Genomic DNA, 13,422 nt, shown 5'->3' on the forward strand with positions numbered 1-13,422 from the left:
GGAAAAATGGCAGATCAGATAGCATGCTTTCCCAGTGCTGTTTGATTGTTCATGTACAGTACTGCAGATTCCCGGTTCTGTCTGATAACTAGTCTAAAGTAATTAGGAGAGCGAAGAAGGGGCATGAAAAATCATTGGCAGTCAAGATAAAGGAAAATCCCAAGGTGTTTTACAAGTATGTTAGAGGGAAGAGGATAACCAGGGAAAAAGTGGGGCCCATTAGGGGTCAAAGAGGCGATCTGTGTGTGGAGCCAGAGAACATTGGTGAGGTATTGAATCATTACTTTTCATCTGTGTTCACTATGGAATGGAACGATGTAGGTACAGTGATCAGAGAAGGGGATTGTGAAATACTTGAACACATTAGCATTTTAAAGGAGTAGCCATGTAAATACCGTGGCTACAAGAGCAGGTCAGAGGCTAGGAATCCTGAGGCGAGTTACTCACCTCCTGACTCCCCAATGCCTGTCCACCTTCAACAAGGCACAAGTCAGGAGTGTGATGGAATACTCTCCACTTGCCTGGATGCGTGCAGCTCCAACACTCAAGAAGCTCGACACCATCCAGGACAAAGCAGGCCGCTTGATTGGCACCCCATCGACAAATATTCACTCCCTCCACCACCAACGCACAGTGGCAGCAGTGTGTACCATCTGCAAGATGCACTGTAGCAATGCACCAAGGCTCCTTAGACAGCACCTTCCAAACAAAGAACAGTACAGCACAGGAAAAGGCCATTCGGCCCTCCAAGCCTGCGCCAATCTTGATGCCTGCCTAAACTAAAACATTCTGCACTTCCAGGGACCGTATCCTTCGATTTCCATCCTATTAATGTATTTGTCAAGATGCCTCTTAAATTTCATTTCATGCCTGCTTTCACCATCTCCCCCAGCAGCAGGTTCCAGGCACTCACCACCCTCTGTGTAAAGAACTTGCCTCGCACATCCCCTCTAAACTTTACACCCCTCACCTTAAACCTATGTCCCCTAGTAACTGACTCTTCCACCCTAGGAAAAAGCTTCTGACTATCCACTCTGTCCATGCCGCTCATAACCCGCGACCTCTACCAACTAGAAGGACAAGGGCCACAAATACATCGGAACACCACCAACTGCAAGTTCCCCTCCAAGTCACACACCATTCTGACTTAGAACTATATCGCCGTTCCTTCACTGTTGCTGGTCAAAATCCTGGAACTCCCTTCCTAACAGCACTGTGCATATACCTACCCCAAATGGACTGCAGCGGTTCAAGAAGGCAGCTCACCACCACATTCTCAAAGGATGGGCAATAAATGCCGGCCTGGCCAGCGTCGCCCACATCCCATGAATGAATAAATAAAAAAATATTCGCTGTATTAGCGGGCCTGAAGCTGGATAAATCTCCAGGCCCAGATGAGATGCATCCCAGGCTGCTATGCGAGGCAAGGGAGAGATAGCGGGGGCTCCGACGCAAATGTTCAGATCCTCTCTGTCCACAGGAGGGGTAGCAGAGGACTGGAGGACAGCGAATGTGGCACCATCATTAATTACAGGCCATTGAGTCTAACATCAGTGATAGGGAAAGTATTTGGGGAAAAAAACTGTGAGACAGGATTAATCTCCACTTGGAGAGGCAGGGCTTAATCAGGGATAGTCAGCATGGCTTTGTCAGGGGGAGATCGTGTCTAACAAATTTGATTGAGTTTTCCGAGGACATGACTAGAGGTGTAGATGAGGGTAAAGCAGTTGATGTAGTCTGTATGGACTTCATGAAGGCTTTTGATAAGGTCCCGCATGGGAGATTCGTTAAGAAAGTAAAAGCCCATGGGATCCAGAGCAATTTGGGAACTTGGATTCAAAATTGGCTCAGTGAAAGAAGGCAGTGGGTGATAGTAGAGGGTTATTGTGCGATAGGAAGCCTGTGACCAGTGATGTACCGCAGGGATCGATGCTGGGACCCTTGCTGTTTGTAGTGTACATTAATGATTTAGACGTGAATGTAGGAGGTATGATCAGTAAGTACGCAGACAACACGAAAATTGGTGGTGTTGTAAATAGTGAGGAGGAAAGCCTTGGACTACAGGACAGTATAGATCGGCTAGTAAGATGGGCAGAGCAGTGGCAAATGGAGTTAAATCCTCAGAAATGTGAGGTGATGCACTTTGGGAGCTTTAAGAAAGCAATGGAATATACAATGGATTGTAGGACCCTAGGGAGTACAGAGGGTCAAAGGGACCTTGGGGTGCTTGTCCATAGATCACTGAAGAATGTAGATAAGGTGGTTATGAAGGCGCCAAGGATACTTGCCTTTATTGGCGGAGGCCAAGCATATAACAGCTGGGAAGCTATGATGGAGCTGTATAAGATGCTAGTTAGGCCACAGCTGTAGTATTGTGTGCAGTTCTGGTCACCACATTATAGGAAGGATGTGATTGCAGTGGAGAGGGTGCAGAGGAGATTTACCACGATGTTGCCTGGGCTGGAGCATTTCAGTTATGAATAAAGACTAGATGGGCTGGGGTTGTTTTCATTGGAGCAGAGAAGGCTGAGGGCGGACCTGACTGACTATAGAAAATAATGAGGGGCATTGATAGGATGGTTAGGAAGAAACATTTTCCCTTAGTGGAAGTGTCAATAACTCCGGGGCATAGACTTAAGGTAAGGGGCAGGAGGTTTAGAGGGGAGTTGAGGACGGATTTCATCACCCAGAGGGTGGTTGGAACCTGCAACACACTGCCTGAAGCAGTGGTACAGGCAGGAATACTCACGACATTCAAGCAGTATGCATATGAGCATTTGAAACACCATAACATACAAGGCTACGGGCTAAGTGAGGAGAAATGGGATTAGATAGAACGGGTGCTTGATGGTCGGCGCAGGCGCGTGGGCAGAAAGGCCTGTTGCTGTGCTGTAAAACTCTATGACTCTATATAGCAATCTCTAACCTGCAGTCTATTTCTATCTCTGTGTTTTTGATTTTGAGTGTAGGGTTATCTGCAACCTGTCCACTTATTTTGTTTGAAACATCTTACTTTGTACATTTTCGCTTCAGATATATCTGTATGTAGCTTGCACTCTGTCCCCGTCATTTGCTGGTCTCTGAGTGTAATTTTGCTTCTTTACATTTCATTGTCCGGTATATGAGTGTTGGGTTCAGTCTTTAGCCAGAGCACTGATTGTGAACTGAACTTTTCCGATGTCCCTTTTCTGTATTATTTAATAAAGATCTTCCTATAGTTTCTGACTGAGATTTAATTTATTCGTTTAAAGGACATGTCTTCCTAAACAAAGATCTCATTGAAAGAAAATTGAAGCTTAGCTTTCTGCGAGACGCACATGGATGACATGTGTTTTTTTTGACATCGCATTGACAATATTTACTTTATAAAATGCAGCTGCATGGTACCAGAATTGAGGTCTGACCTGCAGTCGGAAACCAGGGTCAACTGCTTGGAAGGCCGATTTGATCATGCAATATACCAACATCTCTCTGCGAGTTTGACATATGTAAATGCATACCTTATTTATGGAAACATTGAAAAGTTAAGACGCAGAAAGAAGCCACTTGACCCATCATGTCTATGCCAGCCGAAAAAAAACGATCCACCTATTCTAATCCCCGCTTCCAGCATTTGATCTGTAGCCATGCAGCTTATGGTACTTGACGTGCATATCCCGACTCCTTTAAAATGAGTTGGGTCTCTGCCTCAACTAACCTTTCAGACATTGAGTTCCAGACCATCACCAACCTCTAGGAGAAAAAGTCTTTTCCTCATCTCCCCTCCAATTTTTCTGCCAATCACTTGAAATATATGCCCCCTCGTCCCTGACCTCTCTGCTCAGGAAAATATACCCTTCACCTCCACTCAATCCATGCCCTTAAACATGTTGTACATTTCACTTGAAGGAAACAGGCTTGCTGCAGGGTGATGCCGATCAAACAGGAGAGTAAGTCTGATTGGATGATGAGATTATTTTGTCAACTTCAATTCAGTAATGGCTTTGCCATTTTTCGTTGGTAAAATGTTGCTGCAAAGTTGCAGAATTAAAACACAGGTGCAATTGAACATTGCGTTCGCTGGAAACCGAACCCGGGTCAAGGGCTTGGAAGACAGTTACACTGACCCCTTTACTGCCATTGCTTACTTTGCAAAGCTTCTCACTCTTCATATATGGACCACACACATCCTAGCTGTTTGGAACTGGAATGTTTTGGATGAAATAATTAGAAACCATTTTAATCTGCACCTAAACACCACGTTCATGTTCCCATCATAGGATGGAATGATGGAATGGTGACAGCATTGAAAGCGGCCATTCGGCCCATCGTGTCGGGTCGGCTATCTGCAAGACCAGCTCACCTCGTCCCACTTCCCAACCTTTTCTCCATAGCTCTGCTGTTTTGTTTACTCTTGATTTAATTATCAAATTCTCTTTTTAAGGTCTTGGTTGAATCTGCCTCCAACACACTCGATGTTATTACTTGATAATTTAAAATATTTATGAAGGAATGGCTATTTTCCGCCAGGAGATGGCACTTGCCTAAAATCATTTGGATCTTGCAACTTGTTTTTGCACATCTGCATCGCAATGGATGTGCTGCTGCGTGGGGATCTGGCCAAGCACGCCGTCTCGGCAGGTGCAAAGGTGGTGACCAAGTAGACCAGCTCATTTCAGATCTCCACATTGTACAGAAATAAAGCACCAAACACAACATCTCTTTTAAGATCCACCGGCAGATTCTCTGAAAGAACTGCGACCACACCTCTCTTAAAGAATCGTTTTACTGTAATGATTTCAAAAGCAACTCTTCAAATTTCAGACCGAGTTAATTTCCAGTTCTCTGACAAGCATTTTCACTGACCGGCTCCATCACTGCATATTTTTAAAAACATTTTCCACTGTTCAACTAAATATCCACCAATAATCCGCTCTCTCCCCCGCAACGCCCCCCCCCCCCCCCCACCCCCACCTCCCCTCCGTCCCGCCATGTCCTCGGACTCAATCAATTGCTGTCCCTGCACATGATCTTGATTTAAGTGTATGAGTCAGAGTGCTCCCATCTCCTTCACCATCTAGCCCTTTTTAACCTTTCTGTAATTATGATTTGGGAACAAATTCCATTTATTAACCTCAGACCCACCTGCAACCCAGACTGATGTTCGCACAGAGACAAAACATGGATTATTTTGCAGACTCTTTCAGGGGTTGGCTTTTCACAGGAGTGTGAGGACTGGTTTCATTCCAACAGCAGGGCCTATGGGAAGGGATGTGCGATTCGGTCTAATTGGTTATCTTTAGAAAGATTGAGCTGAAATTTGTGGTGGTACATGATCTGAATGGGGCTTTGTTCCAGTCCGTTACAGGCAGTTTGAAAGTGATCGGGTTATCAACCTAACTTTAAAATTCACTCTGAAACTAAGTCTGTCATTGATGAGGAAAATGCGGAATCAAGAATAATAGATGACTAACGTAACATACGTAAGAATTAGGTGCAGAAGTAGGCCATTTGGCTGATGAAATGTCGGGGGTGCTTGACAGGGTAGATGCTGAGAGGATGTTTGCCCTTATGAGAGAGACCAGAACCAGGACACAGTTTAAACATAATTCATGGCAGATTAGTTTGTGGCCTCAACTCTACTTTGCTCTTTGCCCCCTAAACCTTTATACTCGCTTGTGAAATAGGAATTTGTGTAACTCTGTCTTAAAATTATGCAACGGCCCTGCTTCCACTGCTCCCTGACGACCCTCGAAGAACAAGAAACAATCACCATGTTTATTGGTTGATTCCTTATTTTGAAACTGTGTTCCCTGGGTCTAATATCTCTCAGAACGGGAAACATCTATGTATCAGCATCCACCCTGCCATGGGCCCTGCAGATCTTATATTTTTCAATAAGATCACCTCTCATTCTTCTTACCGCCAATGGATACAGGGCAACATGTCCAACCTTTCCCCTTAAGATAACCCCTTCATCTTAGCAATCAGTCGACTGAACCTTCTATGAACTGCTTATAATGCAACTTTATCAATTGAAGAGACGAAAACTGTACACAGTACGACAGATGAACTCTCAGCAACACTGTGTAACACTGCAGCAAATCTTGCTTACTTTAATAATTCATCCCTCTTGCAATTAATGGCATCATTCTATTTGCCTTACCAATCACTTGTGCGTGCATACTAACAATTTGTGTTCCATGTACCAGGACACCCAACTCTGCCCCGCAGAGTTCTGCAATCTCTCTCCATTTAAATAATAACTGGACGAGTTCACATTTTCTCACATTAAACTTCATCTTCACAATTGTGACCACTCACTTAAAGTATCTAAATCCCTTTGCAGATTCCTTGTGTAGACCACAGAGCTTACTCTCTTACCTATCCCTGCATCATCATTTAGCAACGATACATTTGTTCCTTTCATTCAAGTCATTTATAAAAGCTTGTAAATAGTTGTGGCCCCAGAACTCAATCCCCTGGCACTCCACTAGTTACAACTTGTCAACCCAAAAATAGCACATTTAGCCCTACTTTCTGTTTCTTGTTAGGTAACCAATTATCTTACAATGCTAAAATGTTACCCCCTAACCATGAGCTCTTATTTTGTGTGGCACCTTGCCAAATGACATTTTGTATTCTAAGTACAGCACATCAAATATTCCCCTTTATTCACTTTGGTTGGAACATCCTCAAAAAGCTCTAATAAGTAAGTCAACATGATTTCCCTTTCATAAAACCATGTTGACGCACCCTGATTACTTCACGATTTTCGAGGTGCCCTGTTGGACCCTCTTCAATAATAAATCCAGCATTTTCCCTATAACAGAAGTTAGGCTACCTGCCTTGGAGTTTCCTGCTTTGGGGTGGTAGTGTATTTATTTATGTTATGGTGTGTGTGTGTGTGTGTGTGTGTGTGTGTGTGTGTGTGTGTGTGTGTGTGTGTGTGTGTGTGTGTGTGTGTGTGTGTGTGTGTGTGTGTGTGTGTGTGTGTGTGTGTGTGTGTGTGTGTGTGTGTGCAGTTAGATTTTTTTCTGCAGCTGATCTGCTATCCCCACCCGCATCCAACCCCTCGCATGTTCCTATCTGTTATATATAGTTAAAGTACCTAAAAGAAATCCCAGTTCCCTGCTGATTTCCAGCTGATAAACTGTCAGTGAGTATCACATTTTCTGTTGTTTAATAACAGTCACAGTCGAAAGCTGATACTCATTGAGGTTGCGTGTGTGTGTGTGAGAGAGAGAGAGATGGACAGATTCAGAAAGTGTCAGTCAGTGCCTGGTTATTTATCTATTCTATGTCTCTCTGTGTTAATCTGTGTCAAGATGGGAATATTGTTTATATTTTGCAGTCGGTATTCCTATGTGTTAATGTGGCAGTAATTTTAATCTCTGCCAGTCTCTTGTGCTGTATATGAGTGTGTAACTATCAGTCTCAAGTACTGTGTGAGAATTAGATGAATGTTTTAGCTCAAAGTCTCTGGTGCTTTAGGTCACTGTGAAATTGAATCTATACATGTCCACAAAGTGCTGTTAGAGAGTCTGGCCATCAATTTTCAACCATTAGTCTCTGCTATTGTATGAAATGTGCCATTCATATTCTACCTGTTAACATGTAGTAGTAAAAACGAGAACACAAGAACATAAGAAATAGGAGCAGAAGTGGACCATATGGCCCATCCAACCCGCTCCGCCGTTTATCGATTCTACTTTTTTGTGCCCTGACTTGATGGCATTGCATGTTTTTCTTTACATTAAAGACAGAAGTGCTTGGAACTTTCTCTCCTGCTCAGGCGTTTCGTCTCATTGATAAAAATGCTGTGACATCTGTTGTCTGCAGTTATTGCTCTTAAATTCTTAAAGCTGCTGGATCTCTTACGGTGGCCTCAGTTCTCTTGTGGCTTTGGAACCTACCTTCACCTGATTAAAAGCACAAATGAGTATTTGGATTAATGACACTCTGGCTCTGTCCCTGAGCCCAATGGCTTAATTTGTCCAATTATATGTCAATTTAGAAACTTAAAATGGAATAATTTCCAAGCTGCAGCGGGATTAATTTCATTTCTTGTCTCCAAGGGGACGGAGCCAAAGATTCTCAGATAAGTTACTTCAAGTAAATTTTAGAACAAACTTTCTCGATTGAAAAAAAGAACGAAACACTATTTTAAACTGTTTCCCCCCTAATTCTTTTGGTATCCTTATGGTTTAAAACAAGAAAATCTTGAGCAACATACCCGTGTATTTGATTATAACAGGCACTTTGCAGCAAAATTATTGTCAGTTTTGGAATGTTACAGATTTCTTTTTAATCTAATGCAAAGTATAACCGACAGGAATATCAGAACGAATGGCATCGCACGAAAAGATCCCTCAGGATGGTTGCTTTGCCAAACAGCAGAACAATGATGGGCACAGTAGGGGGCAGTCTTTTGAGTTTTTTTTGCTGCTGTCTTTTGTTGTCCTGCGCATGACTTTGAGCGTTTGACGCTGACGCCGGGGGAATGAAGTCTGGACAGGTCTCTTCTCAGCACTGAAGTTCCTCTCCACGATGAGAGGAAAGCTTTCAAGCAAAGCATTGTTTTAGAGCCACCGTCCAACATCAAGCCACCGTCCAAAGGGCGGTCACTGACCTCATCTCCTCTGGAGAGCTTCCCTCTACGGCTTCCAACCTCATAGTCCCACAACCCCGGACAGCCCGCTTCTACCTCCTTCCCAAAATCCACAAACGGGACTGTCCCGGCAGACCCATTGTGTCAGCCTACTCCTGCCCCACTGAACTTATTTCTTCCTATCGAGACTCTATCTTTTCTCCGCTGGTCCAGTCTCTTCCCACCTACATCCGTGAATCTTCTGACGCCCTCTGTCATTTTGACAATTTCCAGTTTCCTGGGCCCAACCGCCTCCTCTTCACTATGGACGTCCAATCGCTCTACACCTCCATCCTCCACCAGGATGGTTTGAGGGCTCTCCGCTTCTTCCTGGAACAGAGGTCCAACCAGTCCCCATCCACTACCACCCTCCTCCGCCTGGCTGAACTTGTTCTCACATTGAACAACTTCTCCTTCAACTCCACGCACTTCCTTCAAGTAAAAGGTGTCGCTATGGGTACCCGCATGGGTCCGAGTTATGCCTGCCTTTTTGTGGGATATGTCGATCGTTCTTTGTTCCAGTCCTACTCAGGCCCCCTCCCCCAACTCTTTTTCCGGTACATTGATGACTGTATCGGTGCCGTTTCCTGCTCCCGCCCCGAACTAGAAAACTTTATCAACTTTGCTTCCAATTTCCACCCTTCTCTCACCTTTACATGGTCCATCTCTGACACTTCCCTTCCCTTCCTCGACTTCTCTGTCTCCATCTCTGGGGATAGGTTGTCCACCAATATCCATTATAAGCCCACCGACTCCCACAGCTACCTCGACTACACTTCTTCACACCCTACCTCCTGTAAGGACTACATTCCATTCTCCCAGTTTCTCCGTCTCCGACGCATCTGCTCTGATGATGCTACCTTCCATGACGGTGCTTCTGATATGACCTCCTTTTTCCTCAACCGAGGGTTTCCCCCAACTTCGGTTGACAGGGCCCTCAACCGTGTCCGACCCATTCCCCGCACCTCTCCCCTCACCCCTTCTCCTCCCTCCCAGAACCGTGACAGGGTTCCCCTTGCCCTCACTTTTCATCCCACCAGCCTCCATATCCAAAGGATCATCCTCCGCCATTTTAGCCACCTCCAGCATGATGACTCTACCAGTCGCATCTTCCCCTCCGTTCCCCTGTCAGCAATTCGAAGGGATCGTTCCCTCCGCGACACACTGGTCCACTCCTCCATTACCCCCACCACCTCGTCCCCGTCCCAGGGCACCTTCCCTTGCAATCGCAGGAGGTGTAATACCTGCCCATTTACCTCCTCTCTCCTCACTATCCCAGGCCCCAAACACTCCTTTCAGGTGAAGCAGCGATTTACTTGTACTTCTTTCAATGTAGTATACTGTATTCGCTGCTCACAGTGTGGTCTCCTCTACATTGGGGAGACCAAGCGCAGACTGGGTGACCGCTTTGCGGAACATCTCCGCTCAGTCCGCAAGCGGGACCCTGAGCTTCCGGTTGCTTGCCATTTCAACACTCCCCCCTGCTCTCATGCTCACATCTCTGTCCTGGGATTGCTGCAGTGTTCCAGTGAACATCAACGCAAGCTCGAGGAACAGCATCTCATCTACCGATTAGGCACACTACAGCCTGCAGGACTGAACATTGTGTTCAATAATTTCAGAGCATGACAGCCCCCCATTTTACTTTCATTTTTAGTTATTTTTTCATACTTTTTTTTACATTCTTTACAATCTTTTTTTGCATTTATTTCATTTTATCTTAGTTTGTTCAGTTTGCTTACCCACTGTTTTTTTCAGGTTTTTTTTTAGGTTTGCACTTGCTGCTGTTCAATATTCAGTGTATTCACACCTAATCTGTACTAATGCTTCGTCTTTCAACACACCATTAACATGTTGTTTGCCTTTGCTCCGTGACCTTTTGGTCAGCTATGTGGCCTGGTCCAATCTGCACCTTCTCCTTTGTTATCTCTTGCCCCACCCCACCTCACTTGCTTATAATCTGTGACATTTCTAATATTTGGCAGTTCCGAAGACGGGTCACTGAATCGAAACGTTAACTCTGCTTCTCTTTCCACAGATGCTGCCAGACCTGCTGAGTGATTCCAGCATTTGTTGTTTTTGTTTCAATTTCCAGCATCCGCAGTATTTTGCTTTTCGTTGCTCAGGTACAAGTTGAAACCATTGTACAGCATTCTATTAATCAAAACGCTGGACGAGCGCAGGACAGTAAGCGATGGTGGTATAGTGGTGAGCATAGTTGCCTTACAAGCATTTGACCTGGCTTCGATTCCCTGCCATCGCAACCTCAAATTGCAGGTTTACTTTTTGTTGCAGTATTTTACAAACGAAAAAAATGTCAAAGCTTTGACAGAATTGAAATTGATAAAATATTCTTATCATCCAATCAGATTCATTCTCCCGCTTGATTGGCGTCACCCTGGAGCAAGTTTGTTTCCTTCAAGTGTTTCTCCAATTTCCTATTGAAATCATTGATTGTCTCTGCTTCCACCACACTTGTGGACAGACATTGCAGTTGCAATGCAGCAGGTAAAGCAAAAAGTGCTTCCTCAAATTTCGCTGCATCTCTTTCCCAAAACCATCAATCTGTGTCTCCTAGTCCTTGTACCATCAACTAATGGGAACGGGTTATCCTTGTCTAACTTACCTACACCTGCATCAGATCTCCCCTCAATCCACATTGCTGTAAGGAGAACAACCACTTACTTAGATAACACAATCCAGAGCCATCTATCCAAGCTTTTCAATAACAAAAGAATAGTTGTGTTGTAAGTAGTATAGATAGGAGCATAACTTCAAGAGACTTTGATAGATTAACTGATTGTCTCTGCCCAACGCACCAGATTTTCTGTATCACCTGAACACTGCTCACCGCTGTGTAAACTTTAGAGTATTTTCATGGCTTACATTTATGCAAGAACTGCAATGTTAATGTTGGATTGTGAAGCATGACGGTCATCTTCACTGAACTATGTTAAAATGTCATGTTGAGAGATGTGTCAGTGTGGAAGATGCACGTAGCCATAGGAAAAAAAAAGGCAAGTCATGTAGCTGGAGGAGAATCCACAATGTGGGCGCGATGGACCGTGACATATTTTACGTTTGTGACAAATAAGGACAGCTAAAATAATAGGATTAATGATATGCTTTGTACATCAATATATTGAAGTCTGTTTGATCTGTTGCTTGCTTTATTATGAAATGTGTTTTCAAGGCTATACATTGTTTAAACCTTATTGAGAGAACGATGGGAGTCTCACCAGCACTCCTTGCATGGAGAGAGAAGAGATAAAGGCAGAATTAATGAAAAAAAATGTCCGGGATCAGCAAGAATGTAACCTTTAGGATCCTTGCTAAAATAGAAAGAGTCGGGAAACATCTGTACTGTGTGTAGATTCAACCATTAACTAACTAGTGTCAAACAATGATGTCAACCTGGACCAATTAGGACACTTGGAACAATTCAAAGCTAATATGGTAACATCCTTGCACCACAAGAAGGATAAAAGAAAGGGTGTTACAGGACATCGTCAGCACACTTAGAGAGGGGTCAACAGAAGATCGTTGGTACTTAAAAGGAGAAGATAGAATATAGTCAAAAAAACACAGCAAGGGATGAAGAAGGAGACAAGTCCGTGCGGCAGCAAGCACAGAAACAAGAACGGGTGTTGTGTGTTACTGAATATCTATTACCATTGTTAAGTATTAACTTTGTACATCTTAGTTAAGCCTGATAAACTCTCTGACTTGGTCACATAACTTGAGTTTGTACCTTGTAGGTATATCTTGGTCAGGAATCTAAAGGTGCGACGGGTTGGGTATTCTCTGTCTCACCTCTGTTCAGGTAATATCTGGCTGAAACTTACAGCTCTTTACTATATGCATACATTGCTGTGCATTTTGTCCTCCTTAAACTTCGAAATTGTGGGCCCGTTAAAAACATTGTTCTTCGTACAGTTTTCTGCGTCACTCCACTGCATAGTTCTGCCCAGTAAGCAAAAAGGATCAGTTCGCTACTAAACTCTAAAATAAAAGCAAAATACTGCAGATGCTGGAAACCTGAAATAAAAACAAGAAATGCTGGAAATACTCAGCAGGTCTGGCAGCATCTGTGGAGAGAGAATCAGATTTAACTTTTCAGGTGAGTGACCATTGATCAGAATATTTGCAGCACTTTCTGATTTTATTTCCGATTTCCAGCATTCACAGTATTGTGTTTCTGTTAACATAATCGTATTGGTCAGGTACAAGTGGAAACCATTGTACAGCATTCTATTAATCAAAACGCTGGACCAAAACAGCGCAGTAAGCGATGGTGGTATAGTGGTGAGCATAGCTGCTTTCCAAGCAATTGATCTGGGTTCGATTCCCGGCCATCGCAACCTTAAATTGCAAGTTTCCTTTATGTTGCAGTATTTTACAAACGAAAAAAATGTCAAAGCATTGACAGAATTGAAATTGATAAAATATTCTTATCATCCAATCAGATTCATTCTCCCGCTTGATTGGCGTCACCCTGGAGCAAGTTTGTTTCCTTCAAGTGTTTCTCCAATTTCCTATTGAAATCATTGATTGTCTCTGCTTCCACCACACTTGTGGACAGACATTGCAGTTGCAATGTAGCAGGTAAAGCAAAAAGTGCTTCCTCACATTTCGCTGCATCTCTTTCCCAAAACCATCAATCTGTGTCTCCTAGTCCTTGTACCATCAACTAATGGGAACGGGTTATCCCTGTCTAACTTCCCTACACCAGCATCACGACTCCCCTCAATCCACATTGCTGTAAGGAGAACAACCACTTACTTAGATAACAC

At 43.8% G+C, this 13,422-nt stretch overlaps 1 non-coding gene across 1 annotated transcript; it reads left to right on the plus strand.

Moving 5' to 3' along the window:
* The first annotated feature begins 12,917 nt into the window (after window positions 1-12,917).
* Window positions 12,918-12,989, plus strand: trnag-ucc (transfer RNA glycine (anticodon UCC)). The gene has a single exon. It is a non-coding gene; the product is annotated as a tRNA-Gly (tRNA).
* Window positions 12,990-13,422: the final 433 nt, after the last annotated feature.

This window comes from Heterodontus francisci, chromosome 21, assembly GCF_036365525.1.
Source record: "Heterodontus francisci isolate sHetFra1 chromosome 21, sHetFra1.hap1, whole genome shotgun sequence".
In the NCBI taxonomy this organism is placed as follows: Eukaryota; Metazoa; Chordata; class Chondrichthyes; order Heterodontiformes; family Heterodontidae; genus Heterodontus; species Heterodontus francisci.